Source organism: Hevea brasiliensis, chromosome 9 (assembly GCF_030052815.1).
Source record: "Hevea brasiliensis isolate MT/VB/25A 57/8 chromosome 9, ASM3005281v1, whole genome shotgun sequence".
Classification (NCBI taxonomy): domain Eukaryota; kingdom Viridiplantae; phylum Streptophyta; class Magnoliopsida; order Malpighiales; family Euphorbiaceae; genus Hevea; species Hevea brasiliensis.
The window spans coordinates 25039699-25055799 of record NC_079501.1 but is presented as its reverse complement, the minus strand read 5'-3'; positions in this window follow the sequence as shown (position 1 = coordinate 25055799).

Here is a 16101-nt window from a genome sequence, read left to right as displayed (position 1 = left end):
ACATCTATTATCAGAGTCTCTTATACTTTCAGCTAGGCTGAAGATGCATGAAAATGTTTAGCTAGGAGTGGAATCTGAGATTGGAAAGTTATTCGCATAAACAAGCTTCTTTATTCTCTGTGAACTTTGGTCTACTAGGATGAATCAATACTAAGTCCACTATGGGAAAAAAAGAGTAGCTTTGAGCCATGCTTTATGTTTATTAATTAATCTGGTATATTTTTTGGTCTTCAACAGTTGTTCAGCAAAGCTAGCACAGATCCAAACTTGGACAAGCTGGCATAAAAGATAAAAGAATTATGTTGTACTATTATTGATATTTTTTACATATGCTGCTCTGTCCTGACAGTTAAATGTTATTTGTAAAGTTTCACAGGTGGATTGTAATTCATCTATTTCTGGTATTTGTATGACTTTTGGAGCTCATTTCTTGTGTCTTTCTGTTGAAATGGTAGGCTGGCGTTCTAGTTGATAAGGATGAAGGAAAGATTAATGTATGTGATGTTATGAGCTTTCTTTTAGTGTTTTATTGATGCTAGGCGGTTAGTGTTTCAGTGTAAATCAGGAAGTATTTTTCATTTCTTTCGCACTTTTACTTGATGTCTTTACATGGATCAAATGGATGTGTTCTGTGGAATAGAGCAAAGTGTGATTTCAATGAGAGTTCAGTGCAGAGTACGGACATATCCAGTTATGTTCTGATTTCTTCAGGAAAATAGAGTTTGTTTCTGCATATTGGCTTGGTGGCCAACTTTATGAAATTTCATGTAGTATTCCAGTTTGTTGCTGTTTATAGAGTCATTGTAGAACTGTAGTAGAACCCAAATCTCTGCATTATGATATGTTATCATGGAGTTGTATTTCTTGCCATAGGTGACTAGTCCACGATTGTCCATGAATCTGCAATCAGGACAACAGAAACAATTACGCACTGACAAAGTCTACCTGGGGAATTAGTTTTTATTCACATGATCCTCATCTAGTTTGTGTGCATACTTTGATTGCTTTAGAAATCTGTTCCATGGATCTAGATGATTTAAAAATAGCCAGATTTGGCACAACCTAGAATTTGAAGTATTGAAATCTGCATCTATTATTCATATAAAGGTGCTTTAAATTTCTTATACAGTTTTCTGCACTACTTACGTCGGTTTCTAATGGTGCATATTTAGGATTTTGTGCTGTTTCTACATCTTCTGACATTGTTATAACAAATGCACCTTTTTGAACATGCAATGCAACTTGGGTAGTCTTTCATTTTAGAGAAATTTCATAGTTCTTTCGCATCAATGGGAACTCAATATATTTGTCCAACTCAAGTTGATTGATTTGTTGCCTGATAGAATAATAATTTACATGAGTTATGGATTCTCAGGTTGATTTCCATTCCCTCCTATCTCCCCCTTTGTAATTCAAGAGAGACGTGGATTATCATTTCTTACTACCTGTCATCTTGGAACAAATTAATCATTGTTCTTTCTTTATCAAGTGGCATGATTTTTATTTGTAATACCCATCACAGGACTCCGTTATTGTGAATTGCAAATGATGAAAGTAATATCAAGCCATGTCAGGGAGGATGTGGAGTTCCATTCTTCACTAAACCTTGATGGTAAGAGACTTATGAACCAATTGATTTTTTACCAAAATTTGTGAAAAATGCAACTCATCTTCCTTATTATTGGCTATAGATAGCAAGGATCATTCTATTCATGATATTATTCCATTGCCTCTGTTTTCTTTTACCTGTCATTAAATTTCACATTCAACTAATAGAAAATCTTTTCTTGCTTAAGTTTATACACCTAGCCAATTGCAAGTTAGCACAACATAATTTAAAATAAGATTTATCATTTTTTTAAATAAGATTTTATCATGTTTTTAAATAATGTGTTGGTTACGAACTGAATGAATATTTGTATATATTTAATATAGTTATGTGATTGAAGAAATTAATCAGTATTCTTAAAAATTATGCATTTATTTCACATACAAGAATTCATTGTTAATATTTTAAAAAATAGCAAAAACATTTATATTATTTATTCTTGTGTTTTAGTGCGTTTAAAAAATTTTATACATTTTTCATGTGATATGGTTTTGTGAAGTGTATTTTGACCCGTCAAAGGAATTATTATTTAAATTCATAGGAATTTCAGCTTTTGACTAGAATAGTTGATAATGAACTAAAATAATAGAGAAGAACAGAATGACTTGGCTTTGATTAATGAAGAATTTGAGTCTGTTGGCGATGAGTGAGTTGCTGTAATGTTAAACTGTTAATGTGGGAGTATTATAATTACTGCCCAATTATATTGGCTAATTAAACAATTTTTTTTTATTTATATCACCATTGATTTTTTGTTAATAGATATTCAATGGTGATATAAATAAGGAAAAAAAAAACTGTTAAATAATTTTCATGATATGCAACAATCGTACAGTTGGTAAATAATAATAATAATAAATACCCTTCTCCAAATTCATTATCCTTCTCCTGTTCCCTCTCTCCTCCTCTCCTGCTCATTCTCTCCCGCCTTTTACTCCTGGGAAACTCTCTTTCTTCCTTCCGCAAGGTGAGCTACTCTTGCTCAACCCACCATTCATCCATCATCAGGTCATTAGATTATCAAAGTCTTAAAAAAAAAAAAAACTTTTTCTTTTTAAAAATAACTTAGTTTGCTTTTAAATTTCTGAATGTCTCAAATATTAAAAATATGCAAAAAATACTTTTTTAAAAAACATTTTTGTTAAAAACAAATTGAGCCTAGTATTTGGTTTCGTCGATATATTAGTACCCACATCCATTTTAGAGCCAATTTATCATTAGATTAGTGGAAAAAGAGCGGAATACCCTTGAAAAGCACCTCATTGACAACTACTTTTGTTTCTTGTCCTTTCCACTTTCTTCGTTTTATATGTATACACATTGCACGCTATACAACAAATCAACTGCATTTTTCTTTATCCATTAATTTTCAAATCCTCCATGAAACATCCTTTCTCTCTTCTTGTAGATGGACATAAAGCCACCAAATTCCATCCATTCTCATTTTTGTCATCTCATATGCTTGCCTTTCGCTTATCATAGTTCTCTCTTTCTCCACCTTTTTTAATCCTCCTTAATTGCTTTTAATAAGGGACAACTTTAATCTTACATAAGAAGTGCGATCATTACTTGCTTTCTTAACTCCATCTTCTCTCGCCTTGCCATGGGATATGTCTACAATATCGTGAGGCCTCGTTTTAACTTCACACTTTCTCTTCTTTTTCATTACTGTCCTGAATGTGTCATTAGGCTTGCCAATGGTGCCTCCGTGGTTGGGCTAACATGAGTACTGGTATCGCACACTTAGTCATATCCCAAAATCCAACGGTTTCTCAACTTAGTGAGTCTCGTTCCCTACTTAGTTGGTCGACATAGGCAAGGTTGCTGGGAAGGATGTCCATTGAAAGCAAAGTAAAGATGATAAGGGTTGAATGGGAAGAATGGGCTATGTTTTATTCCGGTGGATGGTGGATTTCTTTGTGTTCGTTTGACATTGAGGTTAGAGGACTAAAATTGTTTTTCAAGAAAAAGAAAAGTTATTTTAGATGTTATTGAAAAAAATTAATTTTAAAAAAATTATTATTTTAGTGTTTTAATAATTAAAATTTATTAAATTTAATTTTAAATTATTTTTTATTACTTTTTAACTAATATATTTAATTAATGTATTGGATTTTGGAGTTTAGGAATGGAGGGGCAGAAACAACAACTGAGATGGAAAGGGAGAGAGAGAGAGAGAGAGAGAGAGAGAGAGAGAGAGAGAGAAAAGCGAGAGGGAGAGAAGGGGGACAAAGGGATAGAAGGTATTATCAGGAAAAAAAAAATTTCCATATGAATTGTTTGATTGTTGGAATGCCTCTGGAATATATTTAAAAAAAAAAAAGGACGGATGAACTAACGTCAAGAACTAAATTTACTATTTTATAAAAAATGAGAAACTCAAGTGTTAATAAGATGGTAATTAAAATTGATTATGATGCCATGATAAACAATTGTTAAGTTAGTTTGAAAAGTACAGGATGGGAATATATGGTAGGAGAAGACCTTAACTTTAGTTAGGCATGGAAGATTTGACTAGGAAAATTAAAGCTAGGGCAACAAATTTCAAGCTTCCTTTTGAATAATATTAATTTGTTATTGCCCATATTTTGACCTTTAATATTATACCTAATAGTAATTTTAGCACCTGAAAAAAAAATTATAATCAAACAAATCTTTGTAATTTTTTAAATGGACTGAATTATCCCAAAATTAACATTATTATCCTCTGCTATTTGTTATCCTCCCACTCACTTCTTCTATGGCTTGTCACTTTCCTGCAACACTTCTGGTTCTACTTCTATTGTTGATCCAACGAAAGAAATTATGGCTCGAATTCTCAACATTTCGCCTTCCATTCAGTTCCCAACAATTGAAGAATGCCTAATTTTCATTATTAGTGTAATAACCCCTAATTTGACGGCATAACAGCTGAACTAGAGCATTACCTATAATTTTCATAATCTGTAATAAGAATTATATCTCAATTGCATATGACTATTCCATCATATATCACATAAACAAAATACAAACTTTACATATCATATCATTTACTTAGATACAACTTTTCCATCATTAGTTATTTATATAACTTATACAAAATGAATCATTTACAAATAAAGAATTTGCTGCTATGGTCTTCACACAATTTGTAGCTTGGTGTCTTATCTTTCATTTAAATTAAGAATCACTCCATTTCAAGGTCTAGATCTCAAGTTTTGCTTATTTTTCTACATACTGTTCAGCTTTTATTTGACCAGGTCTAGCTACAATAAGAATTCATGGTTCTTGTTCATAGGCCTATTTGACCGTTTTAAAGACAGATTCCATCAAAGTAGTCTTCATAAGTGTCACAACCCAAAATTCTGAACCGTGACCGGCGCATAATTCAAGTATTCTTAAATCATGCAAGCCTTATCAAAGTATCTTGAATGGATATATTGTCACTAATCCCAAAAATAGACCAAATCCAAATAAACAAAATGCTGAATAAACATCATAAATATCCTATAGGTAAACTGCGGAGTCTCTACAGATTTCAATAAAAACTTAAACTGTTTAATAAACTAAACTAATTATTAGTCCCAGAAAACATGAATTCGGGCATACCATGAGAACAAATCAAAGTTGTCCCTCTCCAGAAAATGGAACGAATATTTGGATCAGCTACAGAATTCTACTGATCTGAAACAGATAACAAACAGAGAAAACGTGGTTTGAGCTAGATGCTCAGTGAATGATAATTATAGCACACAACGGAATAAGAACAGGCAAACGCTTGATGAATTTCACAATAAATTTTCTATTCAATAACATCATGCTCATGCTGTCAAAATCATTAATAAAATAACTTCATAAAATATATATATAAAAAATATTCATTCAATAAAAATTTTATGGTATAGTGCACCAGGGTGACGATACCCCACATCACCAAAGGCCAAATGGTAAGCGCGCTACCAGATATTAGATACATTCCTCCTCCTTCACAGATATCAATGCATATGATACTAATGCAAATCATAAACTGCAATGATGCATGACTTGACAATGCAACCTAATACCGTGATAGTCCACACGGCGTGGCCAGATAACAGAAACAGATACTAGGCACAGGTACCAATTCAAAATAAAAAATCAATTTGTACAAATCAATCAAAATCAATAAAAAATTTCAGATAGCAAATAATAACTGATAGTGCAATTTCAATAGTGTATTTCAATAGTTTCAGAGAGTCAATAAAATCAAATCAATCTCAAATCAATTCAGTATAACCCATCAATAAATTTTATAGTCAAATATCAATCAATATAAATACATTAAAGGCCTATTCCCAGAATCCTAATGGGTCTAATGCAGAGATAGTTGACAAAATCAATTATTTAATCAAAATCGAAATAAAATTCAATAATAAAATAAAGCTCTAGAAAATCACATATAAAATAATTGTTAAAATATTGATTTAAAATTTTATTTAATAACAAACTTAATGCTAAGAAATTTTAAAAGGGACTAAAACGGTGCCATGTATTATAATTACTACTCACCTTGAACCTCCAAAATAATAGCTAGATTCAATAAAAGAGAGAAAATTTCAGCTGACAGAATAAATATTTAAATCTCCTACATATCCAAAATATAAAAGTAAAATATTAAATAATAATAAAATAAAATAATTTTAATATATATATATAATCTAAATTGAAGGTTATTATCTCACAGTAATCATGATCAACCCAATTCAATACCAATGATCAAAGAAAAAAAAATAAATTTCTAGAGTAGTTGTAACAAATCGAGGAAAGAAAATAAAAATCAAATTCACCCATTATTGAATAAAGAATGAGAATTTTTACCTTGAAAACATAATCGAAGGTGATGATTAGAGAAGTAAAAATTTAGGGATTCTCTGTGCACATCAGATTATAAATAATAAATTTATATATAATAATAATAATAATAATAATAATAATAATAATAATAATAATAATAATTTAAAAGATAATGAAAATACCTGTTGAGAGTATTAATAGAAAAATGAGGTGACAAACAGGTTTTGAGAGTAAAGTTTAGCAAAAGAGATGATTAGGGTATATATATATATTTCAATAGTTCTATTAAGTGTAGAATGGGATAAGAGTTATTATTGAAGTGGGTTGTTCAGATTGCAGATATATATTTAATTTCAAAAATAATATATATATCTAAAAATAAATAAGCAAACCATCCAATAAAATATATATATTTTTTATAAATATATTAAATTATTGTTAAGCTAATTAAAATAAAATAATAATAAATAATAAATATATATGGGTTCCCACATACTTCCCCCCTTAAAAAAATTTGGTCCCCGAATTTGAATAGACAAAATTCTAACCTGAAGAATCAAATAAGTGAAGATATTTGGCTCGCATTTTAGATTCTGCCTCCCATGTGGCCTCACTACTTGAGTGATTATGCCACAAGACTTTGATCAAAGCCACTTCCTTAGATCGGAGTTTCCTAATTTGTCGATCTAAAATCTTTACTGGTTGCTCCTCATATGACATATCATTCCTAAATTGCATTGTTTGAGGTTGTAAAACATGAAAGGGATCTGGTACATACTTCCTAAGCATAGAAATATGAAAAACTGGATGTACATGTGCAAAACCAGGTGGAAGGGCTAAACGGTAAGCAACTGCTCCAATTCTCTCCAAAATTTCAAATGGACCAATAAAACGAGGGCTAAGCTTCCCTTTCTTCCCAAACCTCATGATTCCTTTCATAGGGGAAACTCTCAGAAATATATGATCACCAATCATAAATTCTACATCTTTATGCTTAGGGTCGGCATAACTTCTCTGTCGACTTTGAGCAGTCAAAAGTCGATCACGAATTAGTCGAACCTTTTCTGAAGTTAATTGTATCAACTCTGGTCTAGTAAGCCTTCTTTCTCCAACTTCATCCCAACAAACTGGTGACCTACACTTTCGACCATATAATGCCTCATATTGAGCCATCTCTATACTTGCCTGATAACTGTTATTATAAGCAAACTCCACTAAAGGAAAATGATGATCCCAACCACCACCAAAATCTATAACGCATGCACGAAGCATGTCCTCTAATATCTGTATGGTCCTTTCTGACTGTCCATCCGTCTGAGGGTGAAAAGCAGTACTAAAGTCTACTCGTGTTCCTAAAGCTTCTTTGAATTTCTTCCAAAATCGAGAAGTAAACTGAGTACCATGATCAGAGACAATGGAAACTGGAACTCCATGAAGACAATAATCTTGTTTATATACAACTGTGCAAGTTTAGCAAAGTCATATGTAGTCTCCACAGGAAGGAAATGAGCAGATTTTGTCATTCTGTTTACTATCACCCAGATTGCATTGTAACCACCTCGTGTACTAGGTAAACCCACAACAAAGTCCATGGCAATATGCTCCCACTTACACTCGGGAATAGGCAATGGCTGAAGTAACCCAGATGGTCTCTGATGTTCTGCCTTAACCTGCTGACAAGTCAAACGTTTAGCAACAAAGTCTGCAACATCCCTCTTCATGCCACCCCACCAATAATGCTCCCTTAAATCACGATACATCTTAGTTGAACCTGAGTGTACTATGTAAGCAGAATGGTGTGCCTACTCCATGATTTCTCTTCTCAACTCATCAACATTGGGGACACAAATTCTAGTGCCATAACGAAGAACTCCACCATCATTTAACATGAACCCTTGAGCTTGGCCTTGATGAATACTATCTATAATCACACATAGCTGAGAGTCCCTCTTCTGAGCAGCCTTAATTCTATCAATTAAGATAGGCCTAACTCGAAAATGTGCTAAGAATGATCTAGCTATGATTTCAAACTCTACTTCCTGATCTAGCAACCCATGTAATTCACCAATCAGAGGCCTCATCTTGGTAGATATATGGGCTAAACTACCAGAAGACTTCCTGCTTAGAGCATCAGCCACTACATTAGCTTTTCCAGGGTGATACTGTATGGTGCAATCATAATCCTTCATCAATTCTACCCATCTCCTTTGCCTAAGATTAAGATCACGTTGGTCAAAAATGTATTTGAGACTTTTGTGATCAGTGAAGATTTCACAAGTCTCACCATACAGATAGTGCCTCCAGATTTTCAAAGCAAAAATTACTGCAGCCATTTCCAAATCATGAGTTGGATAATTCTGCTCGTGCCTTTTCAACCGACGAGAAGCATATGCAATAACCCATCCATGTTGCATCAAAACACATCCTAAACCAATCCTAGAAGCATCACAATATACTACATAACCCCCTGATCCGGATGGAAGGGCTAACACTGGTGCTGTAGTTAAACAAGTCTTAAGCTCCTGAAAACTTTTTTCACAAGCCTCATACCACTGAAATTTCACATTTTTCTGTGTCAACTTAGTTAAAGGTGCTGCAATACGAGACAAGTCTTGAACAAACCGTCTATAATACCCTGCTAAACCCAAGAAACTACGAATCTCTGACACAGTTGTGGGTCTAGGCCAATGAAGCACTGCCTCAACTTTCTTCTTATCAATGCACACCCCATCCTTCGATACTGTATGGCCTAGGAAAGCCACACTATCTAACTAGAAGTCACATTTTGAGAACTTGGCATATAGTTTGTGTTCTTGTAAGGTCTGAAGGACAATTCTCAAATGCTGCTCATGTTCCTCCTTACTCTTTGAGTACACTAGAATGTTATCGATGAACACTATAACAAATTGATCTAAGAAAGGCTTGAAAACTCTATTTATGAGATCCATAAAAGTGGCCGGAGCATTGGTAAGACCAAAAGACATTACAAGAAATTCATAGTGTCCATACCTAGTCCTAAAGGCCGTCTTGAGTATGTTTTCTTTCTTGACCCTCAATTGATGATACCCAGAACGAAGATCAATCTTGGAAAAATACTTTGCACCTTGAAGTTGGTCAAATAGGTCATCTATGCGTGGAAGAGGATACTTATTACGCACAGTTACCTTATTCAATTGCTTATAATCAATGCACATTCTCAAAGACCCATCCTTCTTCCGTACAAATAACACAGGAGCACCCCATGGAGAAACATTAGGGCGAATAAACCCCTTATCTAGTAGGTCTTGTAGTTGCTCCTTCAACTCCTTAAGTTCTGCGGGTGCCATACGATAAGGTGGCATAGATATGGGCTCAGTTCCAGGAACTAAGTCTATACCAAACTCTACCTCTCGCTCCGGGGGTAAACCTGATAAATCTTCTGGAAACATATCAGGAAACTCCTTAACCACTGTAACATTCTCCAAACCTACACCTTCTACCTGAACATCTCTAACATAAGCTAGAAACTCTTTACACATCTTTCGCAATAATCACCTAGCACTCACTACGGAGATAAGATTACTAGAGGCTATACTGTGATCTCCCTGAAATTGAAATTCTGCCTCTCCAGGAATTTTAAAGAGTACAACTTTATTATGACAATCCAATGAAACGTGATAAGTGGCTAACCAATCCATGCCTAAAATCACATCAAACTCAAACATATCCAAAGAAATAAGATCTGCAGCTAATTCCCTATCTCCAATGTGAACTATACATCCCCTATACACCATATCAGTGTCTATTGGATCCCCCATAGCTGTTGATACAGATAAAGGATACTCTAACAAAGTAGGTGGTGTACTAAATCTCATGGAAAAGTATGGAGAAACAAAGGAGTGACTGGAACCAGGATCAACCAGTACTCTAGCATCAAATGAGCAAATAGGAAGTGTACCTGTCACTACTGCATTAGACGACTGAGCATCTTGTTGAGTCAAAGCAAAAACCCTAGCTTGACCTCTACCACCAGATGCCTGTCCTTGAGTTTGAGCAAATCCTCTACCACCAGAACCTCTACCACCTTGACCACGACCACCAAAACCCTGACTTCTACCAGTATACTGTGAAACTGGTTGAACTTGAGAGGGAGCAGAATGTGTTGCTTGACCAGCACCTTGAGTTGTCTCACTAGTAGGACAGTTCTGTCTATGGTGTCCCAGCTGTCCACAACCAAAGCATGCTCTAGTGACCTAATGACAAGTGCCCTTATGTGGCTTACCACAATGCTGACAAGGAGTGGTAATAGGCTCAGTGCTAATCTGGTTATACCGAGCATTCCCTACATGTGTCCTCTGCTCACGTCCCTGACCAACTCCAGATTGATGTGCCCTATTCCCAACTGTAGACTGAGAATCCTACTTATTATCCTGATAAGAACCCTGATGACTCTGTCCTCTGTTAAATTGATTACCTTGACTATCTTTCTTAAATTGCTTGCGCTGCTCACGAGCCCAACGTTCATCATCATACATCTCCATCTGTCTAGCCCGATCAACCACCTCCTCATATTTAGATAGTCGTAAAGGAGCTACACGATCAATTAGCCTGTCTCGTAAGCCCCTTTCAAACCTACGAGCCTTTTTCTCCTCATTTGGGATCAAGTGTTTACCAAAGCGGGATAATTTGATAAACTTCATCTCATACTCTGTAACTGTCATTTTACCTTGCTTCAAGGTTTCAAACTCTAAAGCCTTAGCCTCTTGAACACTAGGAGGGAGAAATCGCTCCAAGAAAAAAGAGTGAAACTCAGGCCAGAGGATAGAACCTTCAGGTCGCCCATTCTTCTTAGAGATATACCACTCACGAGTAACTCCCTTAAGCTGATTTCCTGCCAACATCACCATCCTAGCACTACTGCAACCCATAGTGTCATAACACCTCTCTATGTCATCTAGAAAATCTAAGGGATCAGCTAATGCGCCATCTTCAATGAACTCCTTTGGTTTTAGCTTGAGAAAGTCTGTAGAGTCAAGGAATCGAGCCCTATCCTGAGCTGGGCCTGAAATAGAGCCAACCACTGGTTGCTGTGGTTGAGTTGTAAGGTACTCAGCTATAGTATTAACAGCACGATTCACTGCATGCAATCCCGCTGCTAGATCTGCCACAATAACTTGACCAGCCCTAGGTGCTTGAGCTGAAGTAGCTAATTGGAATGGTTGTGCCCCAGTCTTAGCCATAAGCATCTGTTCAGATGTCTGATTAATAGTTTGAGGTGGTACCTCCCCTGTTGGATCAAGGTTTACACCATTAAGACCCTTGGCCCTAGTTCTCCTCTTACGTCTAACAAACCCAGGCACCTATTCATTTTAATAAACAAGCATTAAATTTGAAAATGTGAGCCAAATTAAGACAGGTGAGAAGGTACGAGAGACGCAGACATCTAAAGCAATGATAAACTGAAAAGACGTTAAGGATCCTATGCTCCGCAAGTTTACTAGACCTCAATCGGGCTCTGATACCAACTTTGTCACGACCCAAAATTCTGAACCATGACCGGCGCATAATTCAAGTATTCTTAAATCATGCAAGCCTTATCAGAGTATCTTGAATGAATAAATTGTCACTTACTAATCCCAAAAATAGACAAAATCCAAATAAACAAAATGCTGAATAAACATCATAAATATCCCATAGGTAAACTGCGGAGTCTCTACAGATTTCAATAAAAACTTAAACTGTTCAATAAACTAAACTAATTATTAGCCCGAGAAAACATAATTCGGGCATACCATAAGAACAAATCAAAGATGTCCCTCTCCAGAAAATGGACCGAATATTTGGATCAGCTGCAGAATTCTACTGATCTGAAACAGATAACAGACAAAGAAAACGTGGTTTGAGCTAGATGCTCAGTGAATGATAATTATAGCACACAACGGAATAGGAATAGGTAGACGCTTGATTAATTTCACAATAAATTTTCTATTCAATAACATCATGTTCATACTGTCAAAATCATTAATAAAATAACTTCATAAAACATATATATAAAAGAAATTCATTCAATAAAAATTTTATGGTACAGTGCACCAGGGTGATGATATCCCACATCACCAAAGGCCAGATGGTAAGCGCGCTACCAGATATTAGATACCTTCCTCCTCCTTCACAGATATCAATGCATATGTTACTAATGCAAACCATAAACTGCAATGATGCATGGCTCGACAATGCAACCTAATACCGTGATAGTCCACACGGCGGGGCCAGATAACAAAAACAGATACTGGGCACATGTACCAATTCAAAATAGAAAATCAATTTGTACAAATCAATCAAAATCAATAGAAAATTTCAGATAGCAAATAATAACTGATAGTGCAATTCCAATAGTGTATTTCAATAGTTTCAGAGAGTCAATAAAATCAAATCAATCTCAAATCAATTCAGTATAACCCATCAATAAATTTTATAGTCAAATATCAATCAATATAAATACATTAAAGGCCTGTTCCCGGAATGCTAATGGGTCTAATGCAGAGATAGTTGACAAAATTAATTATTTAATCAAAATCGAAATAAAATTCAATAATAAAATAAAACTCTAGAAAATCACATATAAAATAATTGTTAAAATATTGATTTAAAATTTTATTTAATAACAAACTTAATGCTAAGAAATTTTAAAAGGGACTAAAACGGTGCCATGTACTATAATTACTACTCACCTTGAACCTCCAAAATAATAGCTAGATTCAATAAAAGAGAGAAAATTTCAGCTAACAGAATAAATATTTGAATCTCCTACATATCCAAAATATAAAAGCAAAATATTAAATAATAATAAAATAAAATAATTTTAATATATATATATATATATATTTATAATCTAAATTGAAGGTTATTATTTCACAGTAATCATGATCAACCCAATTCAATACCAATGATCAAAGAAAAAAATAAATTTCTAGAGTAGTGGTAACAAATCGAGGGAAGAAAATAAAAATCAAATTCACCCATTATTGAATAAAGAATGAGAATTTTTACCTTGAAAACAGAATCGAATGTGATGAATAGAGAAGTAAAAATTTAGGGATTCTTTGCGCACAGATTATAAATAGTAAATTTATATATATATATATATATATATATATATATATATATATATATATATATATATATATATATATATGTACATATATAATAATAATTTAAAAGATAATAAAAATACCTGTTGAGAGTATTGATAGAAAAAGGAGGTGACAAACAGGTTTTGAGAGCAAAGTTTAGCAGAAGAGATGATTAGGGTATATATATATATATATATATATATATATATATATATATATATATATATATATATTTCAAGAGTTCTATTAGATGTAGAATGAGATAAGAGTTGTTATTGAACTGGGTTGTTCAGATTGTAGATATATATTTAATTTCAAAAATAATATATATATCTAAAAATAAATAAGCAAACTATCCAATAAAATATATATATTTTTTATAAATATATTAAATTATTGTTAAGCTAATTAAAATAAAATAATAATAAATAATAAATATATAAGGGTTCCCACAATAAGAAATGTTCCTACATGTTTTAAGTTTCCAATGGTTCAAGAATCACCTAATTTGGAGGCCTATATTATGAGTTATAGCTAAATTACCAACTACTGTTTACGGATGCATTGTCTTGAGAATTTCAGGTCTCCAGATTTGCAATTCAGGTTTGCACTTAATATTCAAGTATTTTACCCTCAGAATTTGTACAAGACCTCTAAAGTAAAATTTTAGGCCTATGTCTTAAGTTTCCAAATCATCTTGTAGCACCTCAATTGGATATGTACTGAGGGAGATATGCCCTATTTACTACACGAATGTCACAAGGCTGAATTGCTGAATTCCAGAAAATTTTAAATTTGCAATACCAAATTACTCTAAAATTTTAACTACTTTACCCTAAAAATTAGCTCCATTTCAAAACATAAAAATTATAGGTCTATGTTTTAAGAAAATTTTGGTGCAAATTACATCTCAATTGGAGTTCTATAACTCAACTTATAGCCAAATTAGTACAGACTGCTTACTGGATTCACTAATCCCGGCAGCCACCATTCAATGGTTTATAAAGTAAAAATTTTGCTAACAAGCTTAGACAAAGCACTTACCTCAACTTAGTTCCAGCAAATTACTCCCAATAGCAACCACTTTTCATAAAAAAAAAAAAATCCCCAAGCCAATTCTATGTTTAGCCTTGGTTCCACCCCAACAATTCTGCCTCCTTGAATCAGCTCACCAATCTTGAATTTTTTTCTTCACTTTTACTTTGATTTTATGCTTTGATCATCAATTCCTTTATTTTCATCACAAAACATCATCTTAGATTGTTGAATTAGGGTTTGTATATGAGTTTGGGTGAAAGAAAATAGAGGAAAAGAGAGAGAGAGGTTCGGTTGATAAGGATGGAAGAAAGAAGACACAAATTTTTATCATTTTATATGTTTAGATATTTATCCCTTCTTTACATATGTCTCTTTACCATTAGTCCACTTTAATTAGTGATTAATTAACTTAATTAATCACACTTAATGATCTTAATTAAATTCAATTAGATGCTAAGTTGAAAATTTTTAACAAAACAGCTAACAAGTCATAATAGCAATCAGGCATAAAGCCAAGTATGTCAAAGATTAGCAAAATGGTCAAAGGCCATAATATCACAAAATGACACTAAAGCCATGAATCACGAAATGGCATAAAGCCATAGACAGTACTACAACCGAAATTCTATTGGCATGTCAACTTATTTAAACCAATCATACTAGGCATACTAGGGCATATTAACAAAAATTAAGTTTTGGTTCTTTGGATTTGATATTATAATGGTTACTATTCACATTACTATTTATGCAAAAATGTTAACTTTTTCATAATTAATAGGTATATAAGTTATAATTACACTATAATACCACATTTTTTATTTTTCATTTGTTGGCATTGGTTGCCAATTTCAATTCAAGGCTCATTAGAAGTTATTTCAAATTTTCAGATTTCATTACTTATGTTTACTGTTTCATTGGATCAATCTACAGTGAAAATTTGACTAAACTTTCTTCATCAAAGTTGTTTCTTAATGTGTCTACTTTAATTCCCTTTTTGAATCACTCCATTTAGAGTTTTGTAGCTCAAGTTATGGCATTTTTACCATAACTGGCCGGATTGGTCCATTCCTAGATTTTCTGGGCAAATTTTGGTTCTGGTAGTTTTAGTGAGCTAATTTTAGTTAGCAATTTGAATATGTTATGGTCAGAATTTGAGTTTTTATTCTTTATGAAAGTTGTTCTTCTATGTCTAAGCTTTCCATGGGTTTAAGATTCAGGTCATTTGGACCTCTCTACACAAAGTTATGGCCATTTGAACAAACACTGTTCATTTAGTCATTTTTTCCATGTCCAGATTTTGGTTATCCAGATTTAGGCAAATTTTAGGTCACTTTAAGTTAGTTTTTTGAGCGGGATCTCTTCATGAGAAATGTGGCATTGTGTCCCTAGTTTCACCTCCAATTAGCCTTACACCAATTTAAGCTATACAAGTCAACTTACTGCTGCCCAAACTCACTGGACTCAAGTCTAGAATTTCTGGCACATAGGGCAGCTTAACCATTTCACCATTCAATGCCACAATTCACTCCA